The 12,170-nt window shown below is 38.8% G+C and overlaps 1 protein-coding gene across 1 annotated transcript in view; it reads right to left on the bottom strand.

Moving 5' to 3' along the window:
- Window positions 1-7,113, bottom strand: part of LOC109398650 (chorion transcription factor Cf2) — a 252,834-nt gene extending 245,721 nt beyond the window's left edge. Inside the window, exon 1 of the mRNA XM_029858922.2 lies at window positions 5,315-7,113. The gene's annotated coding sequence lies outside the window, so the exon portion shown is untranslated. The remainder of the gene's footprint in view (window positions 1-5,314) is intronic.
- Window positions 7,114-12,170: the final 5,057 nt, after the last annotated feature.

Below are 12,170 nucleotides of genomic sequence, written 5' to 3'. Positions count from 1 at the left end.
AATCGAGCGTAGAACGGCAGTATAGGGCACACCGTTTATCGCAAAATAGTCATACAGCATTATTATTGTTCCGACAATGCACTTATATCGCTCCATGTGTGCACGCATAACGCATTTTTGCTGCATCTTAAGCGATGCAACTTCATCGCATAAAAGTATGTCTAACACGGTCATAAACTTCATTATACGTGCAAACTGGTTGTTTGGGACCGCACAAATAGTACGGCTAGATTCGGAAGATTTCTAGCCGGGAGCGAGCTGTTGGACGCAGAAAGTAAACAGTAGCGTGAGTAGAACTAGTTTCGAGAGATTCTTTGCAGGGCGTAGATACGTTATAAATGAAAAGTGACATAGGTGAGGCTAGATTCGGAAGATTCATGACCCAAAGTGAGTTGTTCAACGCGAAGAGTGCAAGCACAACTGGATTTGAAAAAAAAAACAGTGTTGAAAGTGCGTTGCGGAACGTAAAAAGAGTCAAGAGCTTGGTTAGCTTCAGAGAATTCCGTGCTGGGAGTGAGTTGTTCAACGCGGACAGTTAACAGTTGCGTGAGCGGCTTAATACATCCTAAAACTGACCAGCACTAAAGTGCATAATTTCCAGACTACACCACATTCATAAAATCAGCTGCTGCGTCCACAAAATCGTGAAATTAGCAAAACATTGTGTATGGAAATCTAGCAAGGTTTACTGGTGACCTTGGTAAACAAAAAATATCGACATTTCATATCTAGAAGAGTGTACGAGCTATTTTTGTGAATGTGTTACTGTTACACATTTTTGGTGTGGTCTGGAAATTATGCACTTATGAGTTGGTCTTAGGGCCGATTTCTTCACCTCGGCTTAACCGGTAAGCCAGGCTTACCCATGCAGTTAAACCTGGCTTAACGCTTAAGCCAGGGTGAAGAAATCGCCCCTTACACATTTTAGGTGCTGAGCGGTTTTACCGTGTATGGAAGATTCTTCGCCGGGACTGAGTTGTTCAGCTCGAGAAGAAAATAGTGGTATGGGAACGACCAGTTTCAGAAACATTCTTTGTCTGGAGCAGCGATGCTTGCCGGGAGTGAGCTGATCGACGAGAAGGATAAATAGTGGCATGAGTGCGGATGGATTCGGGAAACTTTCTCGCTGGGAGTGGGTTGTTCAATGTTATAGTTAACAATAGCACAAGTGTGTCGATTCGGAAGATTTCTTGCCGGGAGTGAGTTACTCAGCGTGAAAATTGAGCGTGAGCGTGGCTTGATGAGCTGAACAAATTTTGAATAAAGATTTACTCTGCCTTTGAATCTTGAAATGTTTACGTTCTACATCGGAATAGCTTATGCCTCAAAGAATGATAAATCTCTAGAGAGAGTGTTGTATAACTTTAACACAAATAAATAGTTCTGTAGTGATAATCATTGGCGGTAGGCTGTAAGAACTCTTTTCAAATATTTGCTTCGCAAATTATTACTTGGGATCAATTTTGTTGTGTAAAGGTACTTGACTTTCGAAATGCTCGTGCGCTGGGCAGTGGATCTGGCCCTCTATCCAGCGCACTTTACCCGTCGTACGTGCGACGCACGGTTTAGGAAAAAAAATCGTTTTTCACGTGTCGAAAAAAATCTGATTTCAACTGCACGAACAATAAGGTGATTCACTCAACAGCGTAAATCGCTGCGTAAGTCATGATTATTCGCTTATTGGAATATTTCATGAAATTGCAAATGCAACATTACGGATTACCAAAGCTTATCGATATAATAGCCAAAGTTTCCTTGTTGATCGTATGATAATTTTTCGCAACTTTTAGTGAATTATCCTAATGATTTTTATCTCTAAATGAGAGGTTTTGATTTATGCATTTGAATAATGTTTCATTTGGGTATATATTACATTCAGGTTGACATTTTCCGGGTAAGTGTCTTTTGGGTAAATAGTTTTCCGGGTAAATGATATAGAATCATCACGGAGTAGTAGGAACAAGATTTAATTCTGAAAAGTTGAGAGATTGAATGCAATATCTGGAGTTTACGAAACTGTAAAAATAAATTGTATGTTGAAAAGCTTAAAGTTTTTCAGCAAATACAGCATTCAAGCAAAACATAATAATATCAAGAATGCCCACTCCGCTGACGCTCGAGGAGACACTATCGCAGCGCTATCTACGGATGAATGTAGCATTAGCAACTAGTTAAAATACACAAAAATAAAAACAAAAAAAAAGCTATCTACGGATGAAAGTTCAATCTACATGCGGTGATGTGTGTTACTGATTGTGTGCGGATACAAAAACATACGCACGCCATCTTCTTTAAGGAACAGTAATATAGAGAGCTTTCACCTTGATACGCTTCGATAGCGCCACTTCTCAAGTCACTTGACGTTCACACAGAAAACGACAACAGATGACATTCTTTCTATTTTTATTCTTTGATTTAAGTGTCAAAACGCAATGAATTGTCGAAGAACATCACTCTGAACATCTGATATGATGGCAGCATTTTCCATATTTGCTTCGAAAACATTGAACCCTGCCGTCGGCAATTGCGAATGTGTTTGTTTCTGCTTACCCACTTAAAATTTGGGTATTTTATAAAATTACGAAGTGAACTGCAGCATAAGGCCATCACTTTTACTACTGATCTTTTTTTATTTGCTTTCATGGGTTCAAATGTATGGAAGTCATTTGAGTCCGGATAGAGCCATTAGGGAGTCAAAAGCATCCTACTTCCAGGCCCGGATTCAAGGGGGGGGGCAATGGGGGCAAGTGCCCCGGGCCCCCCGATTGAGGGGCCCCCCAAGAATCCCGAACACTATATTTATTTTGTTCGACGAACTTATATAAAATACAGTTGTCCTAGAGTAGTTGTAATTGGGTTACCAAAAGTATCGAGATTATTTCATAATCTGAAATTTGAATTGAGAATAGATCGAAATCCATAGTTTTTTGGTGCACTGGCACTAGTCACTAGGCACTATTTTTAGAATGGATTTACAATTTTTGTGGGATATTTTCTTCAATATGAGCTGCCATTCTAAAACCATAAAACTGTCTTGTCAATTTATTGATAAATGCAAAACAATTGAAATTTTAAAAGAAAAACAACTACTAAACTATTCAATTGCTTCTCCAGAGAAGTATACAATATTCATCAATTGGATAAAAAGAAGTTTCTTGTTTATTTTGGTGTACACGAGTTTCTCTAAAACGTCTTGAAAGTTTTTATTAAGTTCTGTAGAAAAATTAAAAACGTTTCTTAACAAAACCAAAGATGAATGTTTTCAGAGTAAATTAAACGGTGATTGTGTATCAATAGAAATGTCATTTCATTGATAGTTTGATAATTCAATCACTTATTTGATATTTTTTTATGGGAAAGATATGATAATTATTATAAGAAATATTTAGGAAATTCGGATCAATTTTGGAAACCTAGCTTCCCAAAACATCTCGGAGCAGTGGTTTTACATTTCTATATTTTGGGTTTCACCGACGTTTTCGAGAATTTATTGCTACAGTTGCCCACTAAAGACCTAACTTTTTTCAGTCTAAGTCTTGAATTACTCGTAAAATATTGCTATCGCAAAAAAAACAGTAAAAATTAAAAAATAAAGAATTACACAACATTGCCAAAAAATTAATATAAGGTTTACATCTTTAAAATCTTGCTTTTGGGGGCCTACTCTAAAAAGTTTGCCCCGGGCCCCCCGAAACATAAATCCGGCACTGCCTACTTCCCGAATATGTAGAAAGCTGACAAAGAAGTCTTTTAAATATTACGTAGGAATGGTTTTTTCGCACAAGTCTGTAATATCATCCGAGTGTTTCATTGGGCGACTTACATTTCCTGATAGTTTTAATGTGTTTTGAGATTTATTTGAGTTCGATAACGGCATTCTTCCTATTTTGGAAATGTCAACCTAAAGCTTCTAAGGACTCAAGAAACTATGATTGCTCGCAGTTTAGAAAACTTACTTCTTGATCTTAGAAACTTCACTTTCAAGAATTTTTAAGGTCTTTCGTATTTACATGTCTTCACTTAAGAAAGTGTGATCATTTTGTGTATTTGGCGAAGAGCGTTTTTCGTGAATTCGGTTTTAGTTTTTGTTTTTCACATACTGTTATGCAGAATTGATCATTATAGGATCGTTTGGCTCTTCCATGGAGCAATTCTGAAGAGCTAAATTGAAATCAAAATGGCGACACTTACCGTAGGCGATTTTGTCTACTTCGAGTTATAACAATCTGTGGCTGCGGGGCCGCGTATTCAATGTGCAAACTCATTTAATGTGTGCATAGAAGAATCATGTTAAATAATGTTTTATATTAGTGTTCCTGGAAACATGAGTAGGACCATAAACCGATCAAAGTTTATCCTTATGAACATGTAGGAGCAAATCCAAAAATTGCTGTGAAAATGGCTACCATGTACCGAAAGCACGGATCTCGTCACCCAAACAAAAATTCAGAGATGAAAATGCTATCCATTGTTTGCTCACTCGTAGCCAACACTGAGAAGTATTTCAAGCTTTCTGCGTTGTTTGGATGCCGAGATCCTTGCATCCTTGAAAATGCGAGTCAAAATTTCTAGTTACGTAAGTTCTTTGGAGATTTTTTTGAAGAACAAACTGACAGTTCGAAGCGTCATCAAATCAGTAGCTTTTATAATAATTGATAATCGAATGTTTCCTAGGTGTATTGGAAGTGCAACAGTGAAGGTATGTCAAAATCGATAATATTATTGGGATAAGGTTCTAACAACATCTTATCTTCTACAGCACCGACATTTTTATTACTCTTGTAAGATAATGGCAATCAATCGAATGCTTGATAGCTTTTGTTGTTAACTGAGGAGTTGTGTGATCACTACAGATAAAAAAAAATAGAAAAATGAAGACATTGTACAATTTTTAACTAATCCAATATGACTACTACAATGATTGTTGGTCAATGATAGTTCTGACATTTGAGGTAAATTCCGCCAGACTTGTTTTTCTTAGTGTTCAAATAGGTAATTTAAAAAGGAGTAAAACCGTATTTGGAACAAGAAACAATTTCCCCCTGATTCGACACAAACCACGTGCTCCTTGCGGGAGGCACACACATGGTTGGTCCGGAGTGCCACCACATGTCCAGCGCAGACCCCATTAGCCTTCGCCCAAACACCGCCCCCCCCCGCCTTCCTAGTATTTCGATCGTAATTTACTGGACGCGGGACCAATATCGTTGCGCATAGATGGGACCCCGAAAAAAAAAACAACCTAGACAGATGCGAGCAACGACGGGAGCCACAAAAACCACGTCGTCCGAGAAAGATGTGACAAAACACTTACCATATAAAAACTAAAAGATGAATTTATTTCTTCCGCTGCTACTGCTGCCTGCCTGGTTACTCTGGATGGATTCTAGCGACCGCGTCGAAGTTTTTCTCGATATTTGAGTTCTTCGGGAATTGGGATCTGGATGCGTTTTTTCTATCCGCTTCAAGAACAAAACTTAGTTTATTGCAAACTACTGCGGACATTCAGTTCAGTCCACTCCCGGCTTGGGTGTTTGGTGTCATATTTGCATTTGCTTCGGCTTCTTCGGGTTCGGGTCCAAGTTGTGGAGGGTGGCACTTCACACACGTTCTGCTATTTTCTAATCACACTACTTGCTTTTTCTCTCGAGTTGATCTCCGTTCACACACATGCACTTGTTTCTTCCGTTTTTTTTCTATCCGGTATCACTTTTATTGGGCTTTATAAAATCTTCTTATATCTGTTTAGTTTGGACTACTTTTACTACTTTGTGTAAATAAGACACTTTTTCACGATTCTTAAGGGCGTTAAGAGTGTAGAAAGAACTTTTCCGTTGTTTGCTAGCGGATTATTCGAAGCAATATTTTTGTTTGAAGTAACGACCTTAGAGTTGGTTATAAATTGACGGTTAAAAGTTGTAAAAAGTGGTATTTTTTAGTAAAAGAAGCACTTGAACAGCAACTGTTGTCTGGTAATGCGGTAATAAACTTTTGGCGCTTTTTTGTTAGAACTTGTGTGTAATTGTTGTGTGTAATTGATGAGTAAAGTTGCTTGGAAAAATGGAGTTTCAAAAACTGGTAGCAAAGCGAAGTATTTGTTATTTGTTGTTGAAGTTGGCAGTCGAGCCAGCGGCACTTTGAATTTGCGCGTATCTGAGCTGCCTTCGGCTGTCCGTGGTGATGTTTTGCCGCCGCTGGTGCTGCTTCTGCTGCCGTCGAGTTTCACGTGCGCTGTTCAGCCAACGCTAGATGCGGTCGCGGGGACCGAAACGGGGGTTAGTATCTTCTTCAAACGACATATCTGAACACCTTCGGAGTCATCCGAGTCTCCGATTGGTCAATGACATTCGATTATCACAAATCGGGCTTCCTTTTCGTTTGCATTAATTACAAACCAAACTGATAAAAATTGAGTTTATGAGAACTCGTTCACTTTTTATGCACCACTGTGACTACTCGTTTCACTGTGCTCTTCACACTGCGGCTGCACCGGTTCGTATTCTTATGAATGAGTATTTTCTGGGTTATCACTGTTTGATGTTTTCGGTCAGTTCCAAACTTAACAAACTTACGATTCAGTTATTGCTTATTTTCCGAACGATAACAGAACGATGAAAACAACTCAAAGTAAGCAGGACACTAACATGAATCACTGCTTCCGTTTCGGAAGTCCTTATGCGACGCAGCGAGTGGGGGTGCGATTCAACGAAAAACGTGCTCCGCTGCGGACGGGGTGTAGGTGGACAATCCTAGTCCTTACGTTACACACAACTTCACATAGAAACGTCTCACAGGAACCGGATATAAGCAGGGTTTGCGTAACGAATTCCGCCTGCCAGATCAGCACCAGGTTGACAAATAGCGTAGAACAAAAGAGTTACACACCAAAAATCCAAAAAACCGTAAGGAGGACTCTTGACTAATCAAAAACTGAAGGAGAGTGTGTTCAACATAAAAACTGATATAGCTTCCAGCCGGCTTCGCGTATAAACCGACACTAGCCTGCGTTGGCCGTGCGGCGGTGGCTGAGAGCATACACAGGCAGGCGTCAGCCGTCGTCAACCCGCACATCAAAACCGAAGTCGCCCACCGATCGCACACACACATACATCCTATCGATCTCTTTCGCTCTCTCCCGACAAAAGAAAATCCATTCAGAAAAAACCCCTTCAACATAAAAAATCACCCACCGCGAAAGAGAGAACTGAACCACCCGCTCTCTATCTCAGTTCTCGTGCTCTCGTACGAATTCGAGCGCCTCGTCGTCGGCTATTGCGGGTTTTCCTTATGTTGCGACGCAAATGTAACCTCTCGAAATGCGCACCTCCTCCTGCATTCGGCTTCGGGCGCCACTCGGCTCACACAGACCACCACAAAGCCGGAGGGCCATCGGGCTTTTGTTTTTGTTTTGTTTCGGCTCTCCACACAGGTTTCCTTCTCTCGTCGTCGACGCTCGCTCACCGCGGGAAAACTATAGCGCGCGCGGGGTGCGTTCGTTCCATGTGTTGTGCAATGCTTCTCCGACTAGCTCCGACTGTGCGGTGTGGGTAGGGAACATCCAACGGAACGTCGTCGTCGTCGTCGTCGATGTGTGGTGATGTTCTGGCATGAAAACAAGTTTTATGCTACGCATTCCCCCACATGCGGTCGTCGTCGTCAGTCTTCCGACTATCGAAGACGACGACGGCGACAGCTCTCATATTTGCTTCTCAGCGTTTGTGTGTTTCGAGGATATGTATTGTGGAAGCCCACAGTAGGAGAGAAGCTTCATGTCAAAAGACCTATTCGGTTCGTATGTCGAGAAGCTGCTCCTGTGGTGCTGCTGGTGATTTTACCTTCCTACCACTACTGGATGAAGTTTGTGTAGGAACTAGCAGACTAGCTTCTCTGAGTTTGACACTGCCGTGCCGCCAACATCGCTTCGCGCCATCGCTGAAAGGTTGATCAACTAGAAGGAAGAGAGCGGGAGAGACAGCATAGCATAACGTGCACGCACGTTAAGACGGGTGAATTTCGGCGAGCTCAGAGACAAAATTATGCTGCATTATGAATTTGGTCATTGTGTCGGGTCGTGATGGGGGCAAGGTCTGGACAACTCCGTCCTTCAACTGCCAAATGTGTAATAGTAATTTAAATAGTTCTTAATTCATCACCTTTTTCCAAACATATCATAAGGCCTATCCGTTGTTCAAAGCTCTCATAGAAGGATGTCAGTGGAGACGCATGGTTGTCTATAATTTGAATATAACAACAAAGAACGACCATGCGTCTCCATTCGTGAATAAGTCGCTCATAGTTGCTGTCCTGTAACTGATAACAGGCTTACCATGATTTAGTGAACATTTCAATTTTAAGGGGGACAGTAGGGCACTTGATGCTATAACTCAGCCAAATACAAACCAAAAAAATCTCGTCGTGTTCCAAAAATCAAGTCAATTGGTTCAAATTTGACTTAGTTATAGCAGAATGTTCCCAAAATAGACCCTCCTGCCTAAATAGTTCCACACCCTACAAAAAATCGAAGCATTTTCTTTAATTTTTTTTCTTTTATTTAAATTGTGTACAAAAATGTACCAAATCATAATAAAACTGCATTTGCCGAGCGATCTTTCTGTACGAGTAGTGTAGGTTGATTACGCTATCTGCTCGGTCGCCTTGTTTCAGAAAATCTTCCATGTGTTCCCCCAGAAGTGTCACAAAGGATTCCTATGCGATATCTGGCATGAATAGCTTCACTAATCTTCCATGACTTTTCATAAATCATTTCCGAGATTGTTTCAGAAATTTGTCCAGGAATTACTTCAGTAATTCCTCTGGATATTTATTAAGAAAATTCTCTAGGCATTCAATTGAAGAATCTATTGGAGATTCCTTTAGAAAATCTTTCTAAAAAGAATCAGATAAATTTCCGTCCGAGTTTATAATTCCTTCACGGTTTCTTTCAAAAAATCTTCCATGGATTCATTCGGAAATTTTCTTCAAATATTTATTTAGAAATTCATCCTATTTTACAAATTCCGCATAGAATTCTTTCAATGCATCTTGCTTGCTTTACTTCTGAAATTCCTTTAAAAAAATAAAAATATCCATGAATTTGAGCAGAAATTCCTCCAGGGATTTTTATTTCCAAAATTCGTTCAGAGATTCCTTCAGAAACTTCTTTAGACATTTAGGTATTCAGATATTTAGCCAGAGATTCCTTTAACAAGCTTTCAGCGATGTCTTCAGAGTTTTTCAAAAATGTTTCAAAAGTTCCTTACATTTTTTTCTTGGGTTACTTTGGAAATTCTTCCAAGGATTTCACCAGAAATTCCCACAGCAACTTTCAATTTCTCCTTTCACAAGGAGTTGTATAAAAAAGTTGTGTATGAGTTTCTGTAGAAATTGCTCTGAAAAACTCTTTGGAAATTCCTTCAAGCATTCTCTATAACGATCTTCCGAGTGCTTGCAGGTCCTCCTCGAGCATGGTTTAAGTCTCGTGTCCGTAGAGGACCACCGGTTATATCAGCGTCTTGTACAGTAGGCTGCGGCTTATTTTTCAAAAGTTGTTAAAACCTGGAATTCGTAAGCTCTTTTGGATTCAAATGACACAAAAAGAGAAACCTCTGAGTTTAAGCCAAAAATATTGAGATTTATCTTTTTTTTATGAATTTCTCACAAATTAAATTTCGAATAAACTCGTAGAACATCATTTTTTTTCCAAAGTCACGCAAAATATGAGTTTTTGAAGAATTAATTCATTTTTTTCTTCTTTTTACAAAAAAAAATCAACTTTAGAGTCCTATAACTTTTTAACCGTTTGACCAATTTTAAATTTTTTTAGCTTGCTTTTGTAGATATTTTTATTGCCTTTCTTTGTCCTAAACAAATTTTTCATCAAAGTAGTCACTTTTACGATACTTTTCACCAAAAACTGCCAAAATATGCCTTAAAACTTGATTTTTTCATGCAAAATTGGAGTTTTTGACGATTATTTGCAATTTTTTACTCCTAACCAGATACTTAGCCTCATATTTAGGGATATGGAACACATTGGAGGATTTTTTTTTCAATTTTTTTTTTCTCGCATTTCGAACATGAAAATATTTTTTGATTCAGAACATTCCAAAAACTGAAGTTTAAGGCTTCCATATGATTATCGAGAATATTTTTTTCACTTTGAGCCCGAAACTAAGCATGAAAACTTTTAAAATTTTGCCAAAACTCAGATTTTTCCAATAAGATACGTGTTTCTGAACGGTTTTTGGTATTTATCTATTTTGAAACGTTTTTTTAAAAGTACAGCTTCTTCACACGATTCTCAGGCAAAAAGCAAGCTAAAAAAAATTAAAATTGGTCAAACGGTTTAAAAGTTATAGGACTCTAAAGTTAAAATTTTTTGTAAAAAGAAAAAAAAATGAATTAAATCTTCAAAAACTCATATTTTGCGTGACTTTGGGAAAAAATGATGTTCTACAAGTTTATTCGAAATTTAATTTCTGAGAAATTCATAAAAAAATATTGAAAATCGGTTGAAAATTGAGAAAGTTATGGCACTTGAAGTGAAAACACCTTTTTATTACTCGAAAATTCGACTTTGAAGCGATTGCGCGACCTCTAAATCTCAGTATTTTTGGCTTAAACTCAGAGGTTTCTCTTTTTGTGTCGTTTGAATCCAAAAGAGCTTACGAATTCCAGGTTTCCACAACTTTTGAAAAATAAGCCGCAGCCTATTGTACAGGGGGCATTTAGTGCGGGGGTGAATCTATTTCGACCGCAGGTTCTTGTGGATTCCATAGAAGGTCCGATTTCCACTGATGAAGCGTCTTCGTATTCGAACGAACTAGACAGATCGACTCTTACGCAGTTTTTTTTATACCGTCCATCGCCGCTTTCATCAGTCTAATGAGCCTCCCGGAGAATCCGTACTCGTCCATGATTTTCCATAGCTCAGTGCGGTCGGTACTGTCGTAAACCACCTTAAAGTTGATCAACAGGTGATGCGTTGGGAACTGGAATTCGCGGCATATTTGGATGATTTGTCGCATGGTTCATTGTCGAGCGGCCATGGACGAGGCCGGTTTGATAACTTCCCACAAACTCATTCACTTTAAGTGAATGACAACGGAGGATAATCTGGGATAGAACTTTGTAGGCGGCATTCAGAATTGTGATAGCTGGGAAGTTGTCACCCCCTTCTTGTAGATATATATATATATATATATATATATATATATATATATATATATATATATATATATATATATATATATATATATATATATATATATATATATATATATATATATATATATATATATATATATATATATATATATATATATATATATATGTATATATATCCGGACTATTAGCCGGTGTAGGCAGGTGGCCAACTTTTTCGGGGCCATCTAGATGAGTCCCGCTCCGATACCATTTTTACTAGCAGACTTATTGGAGCCTTTAACTACGTAGACTTATATTTAGGACCAAATTTCGAAAATTTTGTATGGACAAAAGTCTACGAAGAGAGGGGGGTTCTGAAATAGTAAAAAACGTAGCTAATGGACAGCGCCTTGTTCTTGAGCTGCTGGATAACATCCTTAACGCGGGAGCTGGCTCGTTGTTGCTCCCTGCTATACTGATGTAGTAATGCCTTGGTACTGCGCTCCCCGTACTATGTGTTCAGATATATCTCTAGGGGTCCCTTCATTGCCGTTCTTCTGCAATGTGACGTAAGCGATACTGATAGTTTTGGTTGTTATTTATGAAACTCTTGATCGTTCTAAATATTTTCTACCACAGATGTTAGATTACCACTAGATCTTGCGTGGTATTATAGCAGACAAACCACAGTACTGTTATTATTTTACTTGGTATATACCAAAAGACATCTAAATGGCGCTTACGTCACTTTGCAGAATCATGGCAGATAAGTATTTCCTTAAGAAATCCTTCCACCGATTTCTTCTTAAAGTCTTCCAGGGTTTCCTACAAAATTAAGAACATATTTTTTCCACGTATTCCTCCTGCGATTCCTACAGAAATTCATTCAGAGATTCCTTCAGGAGTTCCTCAAGGTATTGTTCCATGGATTTTCCCAGAAATTTCTTCAGGATTATTTCCAACACGGAACCAGAAATCAACCCAAATGTAGGTTCTTTTCACTTATATCGGCTCTTTCGTGTGAG

This window comes from Aedes albopictus, chromosome 2, assembly GCF_035046485.1.
Source record: "Aedes albopictus strain Foshan chromosome 2, AalbF5, whole genome shotgun sequence".
Taxonomy (NCBI): Eukaryota; Metazoa; Arthropoda; class Insecta; order Diptera; family Culicidae; genus Aedes; species Aedes albopictus.
Note: the sequence above shows the minus strand (reverse complement) of the source record. Positions and strands in the feature narration are given on the sequence as shown.